This window comes from Carcharodon carcharias, chromosome 2 (genome assembly GCF_017639515.1).
Source record: "Carcharodon carcharias isolate sCarCar2 chromosome 2, sCarCar2.pri, whole genome shotgun sequence".
NCBI lineage: Eukaryota > Metazoa > Chordata > Chondrichthyes > Lamniformes > Lamnidae > Carcharodon > Carcharodon carcharias.
The window spans coordinates 227,609,664-227,629,045 of NC_054468.1; positions in this window are offsets into that span (position 1 = coordinate 227,609,664).

The window sequence follows — 19,382 nt, forward strand, 5'->3', positions numbered from 1 at the left end:
TTGACCTCTCCAAAGTAGAAAAGATTGCATTGTGAGCAGGAACATTGTGAGCTAAATTGAAAGAAGTACATGTAAATTGCTGTCTTGTCTGGAAGGGGTGTTTGGTGACCTGGACAGTGGGATGGGAGGAGGTAAGAGGGCAGGTGTTGCCTCTGCTGGACTTGCATGGGGAGGTGCCGTGGGAAGGGCAGGGTGATAGGGGTGATTGAAGAATGGACCAGGGTGTGATGGAGGGAAATATTCCGTTCAAAAGGCAAAAGGGGGAGGGGAGGAGACGATGTGTGTGGTTGTCTTATTACTGTTTGTGCAATTTTGCTGTGGTCATTGACATAATAATGTGAATAGTTTTCTCAGGTACATGAGGAGGTGCTATATAAACACTGCATATGAGTAGCTGAATTGAAGCTAAAAACAAGTATGGTCGTACTCACCTTTATCATCAAGATCAACGAGGCAGACGAGGTTTAAAATAAACTGCCAGAAAAGTAACCTTCCCAGTGTCAGGTACATTTGGATTGGCTCTAAGGTCCATCTGAAGTTTGGGCTTCCTGATCACAATTTTAGGAAGTCTTATGGCGCAGTGGGTAGTGTCCCTGCCTCAGGGCCAGAAGCTTCAGGGTCAAGTCCCACAGCAGAAATTGATGGCCAAGGAAGATGTGTACATAATGTGGACGCGAACAGGTGGTGGATCAACCTGCAAACCCTTCCACCACACCCCAGTGGTGGACAGTAAGAGTGGGAGAGATTCCTGGCCAGCCATTGGATGGAAAGAATGTTGGACCCTCTACCATCACTATCCGTAGCTCCAGACTACAAGATGCATTAAAAGTGTGTGTTGCCACAGTAACTTGGATTCCCTGAGTGAACTGTAACACAGCACTGCCACACTTTTTCCTGTGTCTCCACTCACAGATTTTTAGGAAGACAGGCAAAAATACGCCAAGTAAATGTGGAGAGGAAACAAATGTGAAATGCATGGGTGAATACTAATCTGAATACAAAAAACTGTCATTGCAATGTAAAGATTAGTCCAAATTCCCCATTATAACACTAGAATGTGTTTATGGCTTCAGTGGAAACATTGAAAAGATAAATTCTCTCTCCCCAGGGGTGCTAGATTGCTATTGGCCTGTTTCCCTGTAGAGGAAATGTTCACACCAATTTCACTGTATCAGCCATTTAAGGGAAATTGACACAAGTAATCCAAAAAGCGTATCACTAAGGATAGGCATGCAATTGTACATTACCTTCCGGAACTTCATGAAATCCCAAAGAGGTTTGCAGAGAGTGTAGAACCTTCAAAGTGCAGTCACTGTTGCACCTTAGGGAAATCTGGTTTGGAACTGATGAAAGGTCATTGACCTGAAATGTTTGGTTAATTTTTACTGTGGCTTTCGGAACCACGATGTTGGAACCAAACAGGGGTCCTGAGCCCACACTTGCCGGCAGTGGGACTGCTTCGGTGATTTTACTGGAACCAGCTTCCTTATCTCTTACCTCTGGGCTCGTTGACCAATTAAAGATGGCGGGCGGGGTCCCGATGCTGCCGGCCCAATCGAGGGGCTGGCAGATCTGATACCTCAGCAGCACCACTGGGAGAGGAGGGGGCACTGCTGAAGCAGGTCAGAGGCCATGAGGGCCTCAATAGGGAGGTGCCCTCGCACAGGTATGGTGTGCTCGTCAGGATGGCCGAGGGCAAAAAGGCCCCAATGCTTGGAGGGAATCCCCTCTGGGGGGGGGGGCGGGGTGGGGGGTTGGGGGGGGAGCGGGGGATGCAGTGAAGGGGCGGTGGGGGGGGATCTCCCTCTTTGGGCGATGGAACCTCTGGCTCCGATGGTTCCCTGCACTTCCCTGGGCTTCCATAGAAATGCCACCTCCATGAAACTGGTGACCTCCCAATGGGAGTGGGAATCACCCACCACTGGCAAAATGCCAATGGCTCCACTTGATGGCCCCTAAAGGGGCCTTACTTATGCAAATTGGCTGTCGGCGGTGTGTACCAGGGCCTGCCTCTTGCCCAATGCTGGGAAGCCATCCTGGCAGTGAGACTACATTGGTGGCCCATCCCAAAACACGCTCCCCACTATTTACCGACACCCCCCTCCCCCCTCATCTCTGTTCCTGCTCCCTCAGGGCCAGGAAGCAATTCAGCTGTTAACTTTGTTTTTCTCTCTCCACAGATGCTGCTGAATGATTCCAGAGTTTTCTTTTCTTTTGTGAATCGTGGATTTGCACAATTGACAACGACTGGATCATCAGTTTATGCTGGTATCGGTTGAATCATAAATGTTGGCCAGGACATCAGGAGAACTCTCCTGCTCTCCATCAGGTAAAATGGAATCTTTTACATCCATGTGCGAGGTCAGCCAAGCCTCTTGTTGAAGGTCTCATCCAAAAGACAGCCATGTCTGACCGTGCAGCACTTTCCCTCAGCACTGAAACATCGTTCTCACTAGAGCAGTGAAGACTGAGAGAGGATCTGACAGATGTGTTTAAAATCATGAAGGGTTGGGTGGAGTAAATAAGATGAAACTGTCTCCAATGACTGAAGGATCATCGGGAAGGTCACAGATTTAAGCTGACTGGTTAAAAAATACCAAGAGATGACATGAGACAAACCATATTTATGTAAAGAGTTTTTAGGATTTGGAATGCACTGCCTGGCATGGGCGATAGAAACAGAAACATAGACAATAGGAGCAGGCGTAGGTTATTCGACCTCTCAAGCCTGCTCCACCATTCAATTGTGATCATGGCTGATCCTCTATCTCAATGCCGTACTCCTGCACTCTCCCCATACCCCTTGACACATTTAGTCTAGAAATCTATCTACTTCCTTCTTAAATATATTCGGTGACTTGTCCTCTGCAGCCTTCTGTGGTAGAGAATTCACCACCCTCTAAATGAAGAAGCTTCTCCTCATCTCCATCCTAAATGGCCTAGCCCGTATCCTGAGACAATGACCCCTTGTTCTATACCCCATCATCCCTGCATCCATATTCCAGAGGGAATTGAAAAAGTACTTGAATGAAGACAACTTGCCGGGATTTTGTGAAACAATGGGACTAATTGGATTACTGTTCGAAAGAGCCAACACAAACGAAAGGGGCAGTGGTGGGTGGTGGTGGTTGCTGGGGGGAGGTATAGTGATAATTTTGCCGGACTAGTAATCCAGAGGTCCAGGCTAATGTTGGGGACTTTGGTACAAATCCCACCATGGCAGCTGGTGGAATTTAAATTCAATTAATAAGAAATCCGGAATTAAACGCTAGTCTCAGTAATGGCGATCATGACAGCTATCACTGATTATTGCAAAATCCCATCTGCTTCACTAATGTCCTTTAGGGAAGGAAATCTGCCATCCTTACCTGGTCTGGCTGAGACATATAACTCTAGATACAAGCTATGTGGCCTTAACTTCCCTTTGAACACGCCTAGCAAGCCACTTAGTTCAAGAGATGGGCAACAAATGCTGGATGGCCACATGCATCACAGAATGGGAAAAAAGACTTGATGGGCTGAAAGGCCTCCTTCTAGGCGGTGCTATCAATTGAGTCAATACTGACATGCCACTTTCCATTATGTATTCAACTCTCTCAAGTGGAGTTTAGACATGATCTTCTAACTCAAGGAGCTGTTATTAAGCCAAGGCTGCATTCACTACCTAAAGCCGTCCCCTTCTTCGGTGTAAAATTATTAAGACTCCATCCCATCCTTCATAACCATCTGGTCCTCTCTGGTTGAATTGGGTCAAGATCAGAGCTGCTGCAGAGGTGACTTGTTGGGGTGGGGGAAGGGCAAGGGCAGCCCCAACATTGAATATTGTGCACAAGCGTTCAGGGTGGGAGGTAGGGTGAGCGAGGGAAGTGGCCACGCATTAGGGAAACCTGTATAAAGTGACCATTTCTCTGCAACTGAGACAGTTCAGGCGCAGCCACATTGATATGAATGGAGTCAAGCTTCTAGCTTATCTGCCCAACTCAAGCAACGCAGAGGCATCAAAGTGCCACTAAGCACTCCAAAGCTTTTCACACTCCCCGGCACAGACTGCAAAGTCATGAGCATTTTAGTGGACTGCAGAACAGCTGGATGACTGCACAGGTTGTACCAGCTCCTTGCGAAAGCTGGCCATGGGTGGAGGCATTCACAGCCCCTTGCAATGTCCTCATCCCGGTTTAGACCAGTCTCCCCCATGGTTAAAGCTAACATGGAGACCTTGGAGCCTTGCAGTGTGGGTTAGGAGAATGCCTGTGCCTGAGCTGGGAGCACAGCCTGCAGTCCAGTGGGTAAAGCTGCTGCCAATTGGTCGGGTGGAGTGGGGCAGAGGTGAGTGGGGTTTCAGGCAGCCATGCAGTGCACTAATCTCTGGCCATCCAAGTGGTGGCCAGTGCTCTCTGGGATGTGTTAAGAGGCCTTCACACTTAACCAGGACAGGTTCTTATTACATCCATGCTAACCAGGCCTTTCATCCTGCAGGAGGAGTACATCAGGATCATAGAGCCTGGTGAACTAGCTGAATGCCTCGTGACTCATGGAGAGTGGAGACGATGAAGGAGAGAGTGACTGAGGGTCCTGGCAGCACAGAGGTAGGAGCAACACCCTCAGGAAGAAGGGGCAGCTGGGATTCCTGCACACGCCGCTGAGGCGCCACAAAGAGCCATCGCTGGTCAGTGCCTAGCGACACCCAGGGTCTATAGACACCGCCTTTCATTCCTGCAGTTGACTGAGAACCAGTGTCGCTGAAGACTGCGCATGTCTAGGGAACTGGTCAATCACATCTGCCAGCTGCTGCAGGATTTGGTGCCAAGGGGACATGGAGGGCATCCACTGCCAGTGGCTGTGAGAGTGACCGTGGCGCTAAATTTCTAGCCAGTGGCTCCTTTCAGGGCTCCACAGGTCACCTCTGTGGGTATCACAAGCCTCCACCTACAAATGCATCTTTGCGAGGGCAACAGAACTTTGTCCATTTCGCCTGGGGATTGGCCAGTCAGGCTGCAAAAGTGATTGGATTCACTCAGATCTCGGGCTTTCCACTGGCGCAGGGTGTGATTGACTACACTCGTGTGGTGCTCAGATCTGTTGCAGCACACGGTGAACTACATCAACCACAAGGGGTTCCATTCACTGAATATGCAGCTGGTGTGCGACCACCAGAAACACATCCTGCAGTTGTGCGCACAGTTTCCAGGGAGTGTGCATGACTCCTACATCCTCAGTCGGTCACTGATCCCTGTGTTTTCCAGGGTCCACAGAAGCTGCAGGGACAGCTCCTCAGGGACAAGGGCTACCCGCAGAGGTTGCGGCTGGTGACACCCATGCAGCAGCCTCAGACTGCAGCAGAGCGACGCTGTAATGAGGCTCAGGCTGCAGCTCGCAACCTGGTGGAGCAGACCGTCAGGATGCTGAAGATGAGGTTCCAGCGCCTGGACCGGTCTGGTGGAGCCCTGCAATACAGTCCGCAGAGGGTGTCACACATCATCATTGTCTGCTGTGCCCTATACAACCTGGCGCTGCAACAGGGAGACGAGCTGGCTGAGGAGGAGATGGAGGAGCTGGAGGTCTCCTCGGATGAGGAGGACACCGACAGAGATAAGGGGGATGAGGTCCTCGCACTGGCTAGATGAGGCAGTCATGCTCAGGGGGCCCTCATAGCTGCTAGATTTGTGGAGGATGATGACGACATGCACTGAGGAGACACCATAGATCCCCAAATCGCATCTGTGAGCGTTTGACTCCAGTGTGGCCTATGGCAGCGCAAATACCCTCTGTGATAATGCTCCTGTCATGGAGACGCAGTGGAGGCCCTTGATTTCAGGAAGATGATGACGATCTGCAATGAGGACTCTCCATAGATCTTCACACAGCCTCTGTGAATGTCTGACTCCTGTCTGGCTGAGGGCAGCTCACTTGGCCTCTGTGATCAGGATCATATCATAGAGACGCAGCCATGAAACTTTAAGAGCATCAGATCCTTTGTCCACCTTCAGCACCTGAGCCCTTCAGGAGCACAGCGTCACTGGTCACAGGTGCTGGTGCTGAGAGCACACAGAGAGAATGAGAGAACTCTGTGGCACCCGCCCACGACATTCTGGCAGCAATGACCAGCACTGCTGAGGCATCGGTAATATACCCAGTCAGTGTGAGGCCAGATCATCACTTTGATCTGGAGGTTACACACAGCACAGGAAAGAGGCCCTGGACTGAGACACCTGCTTTTATTTTGTGCAGGAACGTTTCACATCTGAGTGACATGAGCACTGCTCATCAGAACAAGGAGTCATAGGCAGGGAGACATTGTTGGGAGTTTATTGACAATAGTGAACAGTATGTAAAAGTGATTAACACCCGTGCCCAGGCTGTGTAACTAATTCTTCTTAACTTTCCTAACCCTGCCACTATGTCTTGGTGCTCCCCCGACATCCACAGCAGAGGTGGGGGCAGCCTGCTGACTGCTACTCCCTGCCTGTGATGATCTTGGTGGGTGTCCGCTGGAGGACCGAGACTGGGAGGGCCCTGGCCTACTTTTGGGATCCTGCTGTGTGGCAGTGACACCCTCCTCGGACCGTGGAGCCGGAACTGCTGATGGCACAGGAAGAGGGGATTCGGATGGGCCAGACACTCTCAGAGTCACCTGGGTGGATGACCCCGGGGTGTGTACCTGCTGATCCTCCTCTCTATGGGTGCCCGAGGGCCCCAGGGTGCATCCTTGAAGAGAAGGGGTAGCTGGAGTGAGATCGAGATGCCCTGCACCATTCTCACAAACACACTGTTGGAGGCCAACTATGGCATCAGCGATGGAGTTGAGTCCACGCAGCAGTGCAGGAGTGACGTCCTGGACCAAGGTCTCCATGGCGGCCACCATCCTACTAGTGTACGCTGGCATGCCGGTGCTATCACCTCAGAGTGAATGTGGATGGACTCCTCCATCGTGCCTTGCAATCTGAGGAGGGCAGCAGACATCCCTCCCTGATGTTCCTGAGCTTGTCTCTGCAGCTCCAGCAACTGTGACTTGACCGAGTCCAGAGGCTCATTGTCTGACTCGGACTCAGCAGGTTTCTGGTCTTCAGCAGTCCTACCAGTGCCAGAAACCTGGGAGGTTCCTGCAGTGGATCAGACAGTGCGATGTGCTCACCAGATTGTGATCCCGAGGCTAGTCTAAAGCTAGGTCCCGAAGTGTGTGTCTCTGCGCTGGTGGAGGGTGTGGGACTTCAAGGAGGGTGCCTCCAGGTTCCTCTTCAGAGGTTTCTTCGGGGATTGATTGGAGGCCCTGGGTCATGGACTCCGTCAGCTGTTTCCCAGATGTGTGTCTGCAGAAGCAAGGAGAGATAATTAGTGCATTGCAGTGGCCTGTGAAACAGGACACATCACTCACAGCATGGTTATCTGATGGATGTTGCATTGCTGGACCCTCACTTGGTTGAGCACCGCTGACCTTACCGTCAGCACAGGAACAGTCCAGATCCTCGCCAGCCAGCTGGATGATAATCTTTCAAAGTCCGTGAGGATGTTGATTTCAGGCATTCCACCACTGGTCTGTGACCTCTCCCTCTTGTTGTGTGCCAGCTGATCCTGCATGAAGAGAGATGGGGCGAGTGTAAGCAGGATGCCTGCCAGGCCAGATGATAAGTATGCCTGACATGTGTGGGTGGTGAGTAGTCCCTTGGACGGGGTGAGTGTGAGAGAGTGAATGGTGATGTCCCTTGAGCTGGCAGTGAGTGAGATCCCTGTGGATGTGTGATGGGTTTGTGAGTGAGTGAGCTGAGAGCGTGAGAAGAGCGATTTACCCCGGTAGAACGGAAGAGATCATTCATCCTCTTGCGGCGCTGGGTGGCTGTCCTCTGTTAAAGGGCTTGGGGCTGACCCCCGCTGCCTCTCAAACCTGGCTGGTCACGCTGCTGCCCGTTCTGTGGCCAGAGCAGGGGTACAGGACATCCCAGCGGGCCTCCACTGCATCCAAAAGGCATTCCAGTGACACGTCGCTAAATCTGGGGGCTGCAGTCTTTTTGCCCCGGGTGGACAGCTTCCCTGCAGCAGTCGTGGGCCAGAAGCGCTGAGCTCTGTGAGCGCAGCTGGACTTCAAATATGGCGCCCGGTGTGATGTAGGGGCGAGGTGATGGCGTGGTGGGTGAATGAATGACAGCCTGCCACGGAAATAGCCTGTTTCCCGGGAATGGTTAAATTACGTGGCGGGATTGGGACGATAAGGAATGAAAAGCCGCCATCGCCAACATCACTTCACCCGCCTGCTACCACACTTAGTGCAAATTTGGGACGATTCCGCCCACTTCTGCTTCCCACCGGATCTCATTCTCTTAGTTGCACTGCATCCGTGTTGGGGGAGATGACGGTGTAGTGGAAACGCTAGTAATCCAGAGACCCAGACTAATGGGTGAACGTGGGTTCACAACCCCGCCATGGCAGCAGGTGGAATTTAAACCCAATTAAAACCTGGAGTTAGTCTCAGTTATGGTGACCATGAAACTGTTGTCCATTGTTGTAAACCTATCTGGTTCACCAATGTCCTTTAGGGAAGGAAACCTGCCATCCTTACCTGGTCTGGCCTACATGTGACTCCAGACCCACAGCAAAGTGGTTGACTCTTAACTGCCCCCCGAAATGGCCTAGGGAGGCACACAGTTCAAAGGCTATTAGAGATGGGCATTAAATTCCAACTTTGCCAGTGATGCCCATCATCTCATGGGAGAATAAGTAAAAACACCAATATCACATGGCCCTGTTGTTAACCCATTACTCTACATTTAGCTCTCAAACAACAGCAAGGGTGGAATTTTACAGCCCCTGGCACAAAATGCAGCGAGACATTGACTGCGGTGGGAGCGTGAAATCCCACCACTGTAAAATTCTGCCCCGTGAAACCAAACTAACTATTATTCATCTATTCTACCCTTTGTGTCAGAGAGTCATAGGGGTCTACAGCACAGAAAAAGGCCCTTCGGCCCATCGATTCTACGCTGGTCAAACAAGTACCTAACTATCCTAATCCCATTTTCCAGCACTAGGCTCATACCCTTGTGCACATCCAAATGCTTCTTAAATGTTTTGAAGGGTTTCTGCCTCTACCACCTTTCAGGCAGTGAGTTCCAGATTCCCACCACCCTCTGGGTGAAAAAATGTGGGATCCTGCTATGTACAGTCCCGCCTATTGAGCAACAGCAACTGCATCTTTTAAAAGTAATTCATTGGTCCAGGAGCACTTGGCATATCCCAGGGGTGTGATAAATGGAAATGTGTTTGTTCTTTCAATATGACACGTTCTGCTCTGGCCCTTTGGGTTTTTACCTGTCAAGTGAAAAACAGGAATATTGGTATAAATCATTTATTATTCACCAGACCAGCCAACAATATTCAGCATGCAAACGCAGCAAAACATTTTAAAATGCTATGCAATAGTTGACATCAATAAGTTTTAATTGGTGTCATAAAACCTCTTAATGTCATGTCCTTTGGTGGCTTTTAAAAAGTCAAGTTTAATAAATTCCTCTTAGAAAGCAAGGGGTTTTGCTCATTAGCTTCCATTTTGTCACAATCACTGTCATATGAAAACAGTATTCAGGTCGTAAAATATTTATTTGTACTAGTGGATCTCCCAGGGTGTTGCTCCTGGGTAGTTTGGGGATCTGGAGGGTGGCTCTGATAATTGCAGCTACTTCTCTCCATTGCTGTGGTCAATAAATTGCTCGTAAACCTCAGGCTCCAGGTCAAAGATGGAATATCTTTCTTAAAAAATGAACTGCGTCTCTAACAGAGTGTACATTTTAACAGGGGGCTGCACCATAGGCTTCTACTGGAGAATCACTCACGGCATCGCCCCAGAATGTGAGGGCAAAGCAAATTTATGTTTGCGCCTTCATGATGCCTCATGTTCCACAGTTACATAAATAAATAAATCTAGGGAGACAACGGCTCGAGCTATATAAATAAACAACCTCTTGAATGAACCTCAAAGGGGTCAGAAGTTTATATTTCATTTTGATATTTAACACAAGAAAGCTCTCTGCTCGAGGATGCACCTGAAGATAATACAGCCTGAACCTCCTTCCTATTGAAGTCACCGTTAATGTATAAGTATTCATGGCTACAAATAAAGACTCCTGGCTTTTCATTGATCCCTGCCCCATCCACACTCTTTTGGTGTCATTTACGGCTCAGTTGGTAGCACACTTGTCTCTCAATCAGAAAGCTGTGACACAAATTGGGCTGACACTCCAGTGTAGTACTGAGAGAGTGCTGAACTGTCAGAGGTGTGGGCTGTCCACTGAGGTGTTAAAACTGAAAGCCCGTCTGCCCTCTCAGGAGGACATAAACTATTCCCCCGGTACTATTTCAAAGGAGAGCAGGGGAATTACCCCTGGTGTCCTGCTCAATCAACATCACAAAAAAAAAAAACATTTTCTGGTCATCATCACAGTGCTGTTTGTGGGAGCTTGCTGTGCACAAGTTAGTGGCCATTTAAGCATTACAAAAGTGACTACATTTCAAGAAGTCATGCGTTAACAGGAAATTGAGGGAGATGATAGCATAACGGCAATGTCACCAACCTAGTAGCCCTGGCTAACAGGAACATGGGTTCAGATCCCACAACAGCAGCTGGTGGGATTTAAATTCAATTAATCAAATCTGGAATTGAAGGTCTCAGCTATGAAACTATCATCCATTGTTGTACAAAACCCATCTGGTTCACTAATGCCCTTTAGGGAAGGAAATCTGCCAGTCTGGCCTACATGTGACTCCTGACCCACGGCAATGTGGTTGACTCTGAAATGGCCCAGCCATTCAGTTCAAGGGCAATTAGGGGTGGGTGATAAATACTGACCTTTCCACATCTCACGAATGAAAAAAAATGTGCTTTGGGATATTAGGTGGTCAAGCCAAAGCACTATGTAAATGCAGCTCTTTCTTTCTTTGTAAAACAGGCAGTGGAATGGACACCTTTTCCCTTTCGTCAGGCCTTTGCTATGTTCCATTGTTCAGAAATGCTTTAAGTTTCAGTTTTGCTGCAGATTTAAAGGCCAGGACTTCCCCCCCCACCACTGGGGGGGTGGGGGGGGGGGGGAAGTTGAAGAGCGGGCACAGAGAAGCGCGCCTCCGATCAGCGCCCCCGATTGGGGACCTGCCGCCATTTTGCATGGGCGGGCCAATTAAGGCCCACCCAGCGTGACATCCGCATGCTCTCCCTGTGCTGGCGGGGTTGGGGGGTTGGGGGGCTGGCGGGGGGGCTGGGGATCCCTAAACCCGAGAGTGCGCTCTTTCACGCCTGCGCACGACAGAGCGCGCTCATCTCCCTGAGGCTAAGTGCTGCCCACTGACACTAAGGTTGGACGGGCAGGTCCATTAGTTACTTAAATGACTCTGTCAACGGCCTCAATTGGCCATTGACAGGTCGGCGGGCGCACAGCTGATTTCGCTGCGCCCCCGCCTTCCTGAAAATCTAACTGGGGCGCGGTCACGTCGGGAGCTCCCCCTGACATCGCCGCGTGTCATTTTGCGCGTTGGCGAGCAGGCCCCACCCCCGGTCGCTGACGGGAAAACCCTGGCCAAAGATTTTTTTTTGCCTCTTCAGCAGAAAGGAAAACACGGCTTCTTTTATGAGGTATTTTTGAACTGAAGTCACATGTTGTAATGTAGGAAATGCAGCAGCCAGTTTGCGCACAGCAAGCTCCCACAAAATAACAATTTGACAATGACCAGTTAACCGGTTTTTATGATGTTTATTGAAGGATGAATGATGGCCAGGTCTCCGGACAGGCCTCAACAACTTGAGGCCTGGACAATTTTAGCTCTCAAAACCTATCTGGACACAGCCTGCCAGCAGCCGCTGACTGGTTGGTGGCAACTGAATTTTGGGCCGCAGAAGGCTGCCAGTCAGTACCTGAGGGATGACTACGGGCAAGACGGTGAATCGTGGGGAGTCTGGGTTAGGAGAGTGTAGTGTTTAATAGTTCAATTATTCTGTGTTTGATTCTGTGAATCTGTTTACTGTTGATACTCACTGTACTTGATTGGTTAAGCCTGGGTGTGGACTCAGGCAAAGTAAGCAAACTGGAGAAAGAGCTGGAAGCCTGATCTAGAAGCATGGAGCAGACATTTTAAAACACTGTGAATAAAACCTGTTGCACCCATAGAAATTAGTCATCGTTGCATAGCCCCAGGATGCAAAATGTACAATAGGGAGTGCTTAATGCTTTTGTAAGGTCCAAAGGAACACTCCAGCCCCACCCACTCACCCCCACCAGTCCCACGAGGGAACCTCTTGTGTCCCCAGATCTTCTTCTTGGTGCCTTCCAATGGTACATAAGTTGAAATGGCTTCCCTGGTCAGGTGAGGGTTAAATTTGCACTTGGGGGTCTGAAGACATCTCTGGACTCCGATCTGCATGGCTAGAGAAGGACTCCATTGGCTCCAATCAGAAGAGCGGATTGAGAGTCAGAGGACACTGATTGAAGGTAAATGGAAACGGCGATATGAGGAAAATCTTTCTTACACAGCGAGTGGTTAGGATCTGGAATGCACTGCCTGACTGTGTGGTGGAGGCAGATTCACTCGAGGTATTCAAAAAGGAACTGGATAATTATCAGAAGGGAGAAGATTTGCAGCAGCACAGGGAAAGGGTGGGGGAGTGGGACTAGGTGAGTTGCTGTTGCAGAGAGCTGGCATGGACACGATAGACCGAATGGCCTCATTCTGTGCTGTAACCATGCTGTGATTCTGAAATAGAAAACAATGCAATAGGTGCGGAACATTGGTGTGTATTTTACCTGTTATAACATGATGTACACGTATCTTTAAGACAGTGTGTCTTAAACTGTTGTCCACTACTATCCACCACAAGGGTGGACATTATGTGGAATCCCATGACTAGACAGAACACAGTAGCAGCTCTACTGGCCAGACCTCCCAGTTAACAACGTCAGTATATAATCTTATCTTCAACTAATGAACCCGCGTTATTGTTTTGCCAATCCTTGGTTTGCATGATTGGTGTGTTTGGAATAAACAGGAGAACGCAACATTGTCCAGACGATTTGAAATGCCCACCCGGTATTCACTGGGAAAGTAGGTTAAAATTACTCTTCCAGAAGGAGAATCCACAGATCTCTGCAGACTCCTGCTGCCAGACATGGAATTCTAGGGTAGTGGCTGTGAGGCTCAGCTGTTTACCCCGAGAGTGACAGCCTTAACATGCATGGTGCCAGCACCACGTTATCAGTGTCTTTAACCCAGAGGAAGGCAGGAAAAGTTGGAGAAAAATTTAAAAAGCAAGATGCCAAACCTGGCATCCAAACCCGTGCCTTTAAGGAGACGCAGCCTGGAGAAACAAGTTGAGAAAAACAGATGCTCGGAATCCGGCAGCAACCCTAGAGGTTATGAATTAAAGGCTGCGGAGCAAAATTCAATATATCTCATAACCTGCGGGCAGGCGCCATAAAAAGGTAACCTTGGCAACTGCTGAATTGTTGTAAAGACCCAACTGGTTCACTAATGTCATTCAGGGGGAAGGAAACCTGTCACCTCCCTCTGGCTTGGGAGACATGTGACTCCCATCCTGCCTTTACACGGCTGAATCTTAGTGCTCCAGGGATGGACAATGAGCACTGCCATTCTAAGAAACATAAAAGGATCAGTTTCCTGTCGGATATTTTTCCCTCTTGATGTGCAGGCATTGCTTAATTACTGTTTTTTATTGTATCCTTTTAAACACCAACAGTTTAAATACAATCTGATGACAGGTCACAGGCCTGAGACATCAGGCTGGATTTTACACCCTCCCACTGGCAGGTTTGAATGGGGTGGGGTGTGCATGTAAAATCCAGCAGGTTGCCTTCCCGCTTGACCCAGCCTGTATGAAATTGTACTGGGGGGGGGTGGGAGATGGGAGATGTTGGCGACAGTGGAGGTGTTTGCCAGCCAGTCCACTCTTGGGCCTGTTGAGGCCCTTAAGTGGCCAATTAGACCATAAGATGTAGGAGCAGAAGTAGGCCATTCAGCTCATTGAGTCTATTTTGCCATTCAATGCGATCATGGCTGATCTGATAACCCTCACTTCCACTTTCCTGCCTTTTCCCCATAACCCTTGATTCCCTGACTGATTAAAGATCTGTCTATCTCAGCCTTGAACATTCTTAATGAACCAGCCTCTACAGCCCCCTGTGGTAAAGAATTCCACAGATCGACTGCCCTCTGAGAGAAGAAATTCCTCCTCATCTCTGTTTTAAATGGGCAGCCCCTTAATCTGAGATTATGCCCCCTGGTCCTAGGCTCTCCCACAAGGGGAAACAACCTCTCAGCATCTACCCTGTCAAGCCCCCTAAGAAGTTTATATCTTTCAATAAGGTGGCCTCTCATTCTTCTAAACTCCAGTGAGTACAGACCCAACCTACTCAACCTCTCCTCATAAGAAAATCCATCCATACCCGGGATCAACCTAGTGAACCTTCTCGAGACTGCATCCAATGCCAATATATCTTTCCTTAGATAAAGGGACCAAAATTGTTCACAGTATTCTAGGTGTGGTCTAACCACTGCCTTGTATAGTTTTAGCAAACATTCCCTATTTTTATACTCCATTCCCTTTGACATAAAGGGCAACATTCCATTTGCCTTCCCTTTTACCTGTTGAACTTGTCTGTTAGCTTCTTGGGATTCATGCACAAGGACTCCAAGATCCCTCTGTGCTGCAGCCTTCTGCAGTCTTTCTCTATTTGAATAATATTCAGCTCCTCTATTCCATTCCTACAGCCACTTAAGGTTTATCATCCCTCTCCCACTGCTATTTTACCCAGGGTAGGGGGAGGCCCATGCCATTTGAGAAGCCTGGTAGCTTTAGCTTTACAGGCTGGTGTCAGACAAGTTGGGGGTGGTGGTGGCGGGGGGGGGGAACCTTCTTTGCCGATCTCCTCTGCCCATCAGAAGCACACCCCCAAGATCACACTTCTCCTTTTATCCTTCCCACCCCCCCTGGGCTTCTCAAATCCGGCACCCCACCTCCCACCCACCCCACCTTGTCGGGGCCTGCATCCTGACCCTGCCCCCCTCCTCCCCCAACTCATTTACCTTGGTGTCTGGCTCCGTTGGGGACTGCCTGTAGTCCCATTGTTCCCACCTGGCGCTGCTGAGACCACAGAGCTGCCAGTCATCCAGGTGGCCTGCTGATCTCCAAGGTAGAGACCTTGCTGACCTGGTGGTGCAGAAATCCTGCCTCCAGCCAATTAACGGCCGATTGACAGTTAAACGGCAATGGGGCAGCCACTCTGCCCCTGGTCGGCACCCATAATATGCCGCCCACCAGCTCTATCTCTCTCTCTGCACTTGCTGCCAGACCTGCTGAGTATTTCCAACATTTTCTGTTTTGACTTTAAACAAATTTCTGCTATCAAATTGCAGCGTAGTTTGCAAGTTGTGCACTGCTGTGGCATTTCCGTTAAGGGAATGACTCTAGTTTATAACGAAGATCCGTTTTTGTTTAACACGTGTGCCAGCCAAGCCTTTGATGCTGTTTAGGTTTTGAGCCCAGCTGATGGACAGAAAGATAACTTTTACTCATTGAGATCATCTGTAAATTTAGACCTGGCACTTCACTCCAGCATTCTATAATGGGAGGCAGAATGGGGCTTAAGAACAGCAATTGGTTAAGATTTGAGGCCATACATTTTTCTCATTGATGATGTTAAAATTAAACAAGTTAAAAATGTGGTGCCCTGGTGATAGACAGAACTGATGTACCATCTGTCCATCTCTCCGAATGCAATCTACTACCAAAATCACTTCAAAAATATTAGCAGATAGTGAATAAATGCATTTAGCAGATCGTGAATACATTTTTTTAAAACTTGTGACGTATTTAACAAAAGCCTATTGTAATAAAATTCTGGATCTAGATCATTGAAAATTGCATACATTTACTCCTGGCCTAAATAGTTAGTGAGCGTAATTAAAGATTTCAAAGTTTTGTCACAATAGTAATGAAAATAAATAAGTACAGAGGAGATTTCTGTTCTAAACCATTAGGTGCAAGGCTACTGCTACAGAAAGAGGAAGGTGAGGTGCGAGTGGCACAAGGGAGTACAGTCTCTCGCAGCAGTATCTACTCTAGGCTGCAAAACACCAAGCTGCCTGGGCATCATGGACATGGATCTATCATAGTATCATATCACAGAATGGTTACAGCGCAGAAGGAGGCCATTCAGCCTTTTGTGGCCATGTCAGCTCTGTAAGAGCAACTCAGCCAGTCCCACTCTTTTGCCTTCTTCCCTGCATAGCTTTTCTCTTCAGGTAATTATCCAATTCCCTTTTGAAAGCCACAGTTGAACTGGGCAGTGCATTCCAGATCCTAACCACTTTCCACGTAAAAGAAGCTTTTCGTCATATCGCCTTTGGTTTTTTTTTTATATAGCCCAACACCTTAAGTCAGTGTCCTCACTTTCTCAATCCTTCCACTAATGGGGACAATTTCTCTCTATCTGCTCTGTCTAGACCCCTCATGATTTTAAACACCTCTATAAAGCCTCCTCTCAACTTTCACTTTTCTAAAGGGAATAGCCCCAGCTTCTCCAATCTATCCATGTAACTGACGTCCCTCATCCCTGGAACCATTCTTTTCTGCACCCTCTCCAAAGTCTTCACATCCTTCCTAAAGAGGGGTGGCCAGAATTGGGCACAATACTCCAATCCACAGACTTGGAGCCAGTGTAAAGCCTTGGAAAGCAAAAAGGAAGTTGCTGGCCAGACTCTGTTTGATGTAAATGCAAAGTGGGCATGTATGAAGATGCTGATTCCTCTTGTTGTGTTTGCCTGTAACGATTCTCCAAATGAGCGGAAGATGGTTGTGATGGCAACCTAGAGCTTGATCTTGTAGTAGTGTCCTAGCTGGACCAGCCATATAAATACTGTGGCTGCAAGAGCAGGTCAGAGGCTGGGAAATCTGCAGCGAGTAACTCACCTCCTGACCCTCCAATGTCTGTCCACCATCTGCAAGGCATGAATCAAGAGTATGATGAAGTATTCCCCACTTGCCTGGATGAGTGAAGCTCCCACAGCACTCAAGAAGCTCAACATCATCCAGGACAAAGCAGCCCCGCTTGATTGGCACCCCATCCACAACAATAAATATTAATTCCCTCCACCACTGAAGCGCAGTGTGTACCATTTACAAGATGCACTGCAGCAACTCACCAAGGCTCCTTCGACAGGACCTTCCAAACCCGCAACCTCTACCACCTAGAAGGACAAGGACAGTGGAAATACCACTGCCAGCAAGTTCCCCTTCAAGCCACACATCATCCTGACTTGGGAGCAGGATTAGGAACAGGGTAGAGCAGGAATGAGAACAGGAGCAGGAATAAGATCATTATGAATGATCGAAGCAGAAAGAGGAATCAGAAGAGAGAAAATGAACAGAACAGAAGGATAATTGAGAACTGAAGAAGGGCCCTTTTCCACCCCTTTCTCACCCGAACCTCTGCCCCTTTAACCACCCTACAACCCCCATGCCAACAGGCAGGCCTTAACATGTTTAGCAGCTTTATTTCTTACTGTGTGGGGGGCTTTGAAAGATCTGCATAAGAATGCCAGCCTATGCCTACCAGTGCCCACATCAGCCCCACAGCACTCTGCAGCCACCAGCTGCAATGTGGTGTACGCGTGTGTGATCAGCAGGCATTGTTTGACTCCTGTACAGGGGCTGCTGGCAAACAGTGCCATTGCAGTGCATGCCAATCTTCTTGCCTTGCTTTGTTTCAGATCAGCAGGCAGCCCACAGATGACACGCTGCCCGTTTCTTTCCGAAAGACCCTGAAAGCTTTTAAGCATCTGCTGCCCAATTGTAACCGTGAAATGTCGGAGCACAGTCGCAGCCAACTTCTCTGCCTCTCCGCCCCACCTCTCCCCCTCCCACCCCTCACACCTCCGTCCCCCTTCTCTGGAAAACAAGCCCTCAACATAAAGTAACTTCTCACTCCATCTCAATTAATAATCCACGCCTGGATGGCCCTATCAAGGCTGTGCTTTGTTGTCAGTTTCAATGACATGTGCAATTACAGTTCGACTCAATTGTGCACATTAGCTAATATTATCTCGTTAATTAGCCTCGAGTGGCAAGGGTTTTTTTTTCCTCTCTCTGGGTTTAGCTGTAGTTGCTGCTTTACATGGACACATTGGCCAAACACCGTCACAGAGAAGCCAGAGGGATGCCTTGCTGGTGGGCACAGACCCTTTCTGAATGTGCTGTCCTTTTGCCACTTGCTTTTCATTTGGCTGCCCATTTGGTAGCAGTCTCGCCTGTGAGATTTGGGTGACATGTTAAACAGAGGCCCGGTCTGCCTCTTCGGGTGGGCATAAAAGACCCTGTGCCATTATTTCGAAGACGAGCAAGGGTGTCCTGGCCAATGTTTATCCCTCAATCAACCTCACAGAAGCAGATTATCTGGTGATTGTCACCTTGTTGTTTGTGGGAGCTTGCTGTGTGCAAATTGGCTGCCAGGTTTCCCACATCACCAGGGTGACTATATTTCATTAGTATTGGTTGTAAGGAGCTTTGGGACATCCAGTGGTCATGAAAGGCATTGTTTAATGCAAGTCTTTTCTCTCCACCGGGATTATGCTGAAATTTCTCTTCTCTGTTTGGGAGGGAACTATATGCCCGTGGTTCTGGTCAGATAGCAGAAGCACCAAGTACCAGTTTTGGGCTTCAATGTCCCACATCCGATCAGCGCCTGCATTATAAGCAGCAACGTGTTGGCAGAGGCAGCTGTTCAGGTGCCTAAGCCAGAAGTGAAATATTAATGAGGCCCAAGACCCAATTAAAGGTGAACTTTCAAAAATCATTCTTCTGTGCTGGGTAGGGGGAATGCTAGGAATTCTTGTGTTGCATGAGGCACAAGTGACACACTTAATACAATTAATACAATCTGAACCTGTGTGTTTAAACAAATGAAATATTTGTCTGTTTATCATGAAGATGGTGTTCCTTTAAAAAAATGATTACTGTGACGTATGACAGCTAAATTTTGCAATTTTGCATTTTGTTTCACATCCTTTTATTAGTCTGCGGATTCTTCATTGCAAGGCTCATCTGCAGACTCCCAAATGCCACTGTCACTTCAAAAGCATTGGCAAGGGGAAATTCGCCAGGGTTCCTGCTGCTGATCACTACCTAGTGATGCCCACTGGAAGCGCATGCCTGTTGACTTTGCACATGGTGAGGCTGCGCTGCTCCTCCACTATTGAATAGCCTATGGACCACATGAGGAATGGCTATGTGGATGAGTCACAGGGATCTGCGGAATCGAAAACCAGCATGGATCAGCACCTGCAGGAGAAGCAAGCAGACAAAAGGAAATTGGAAGAGAGTACAGGAAGACAAGGAA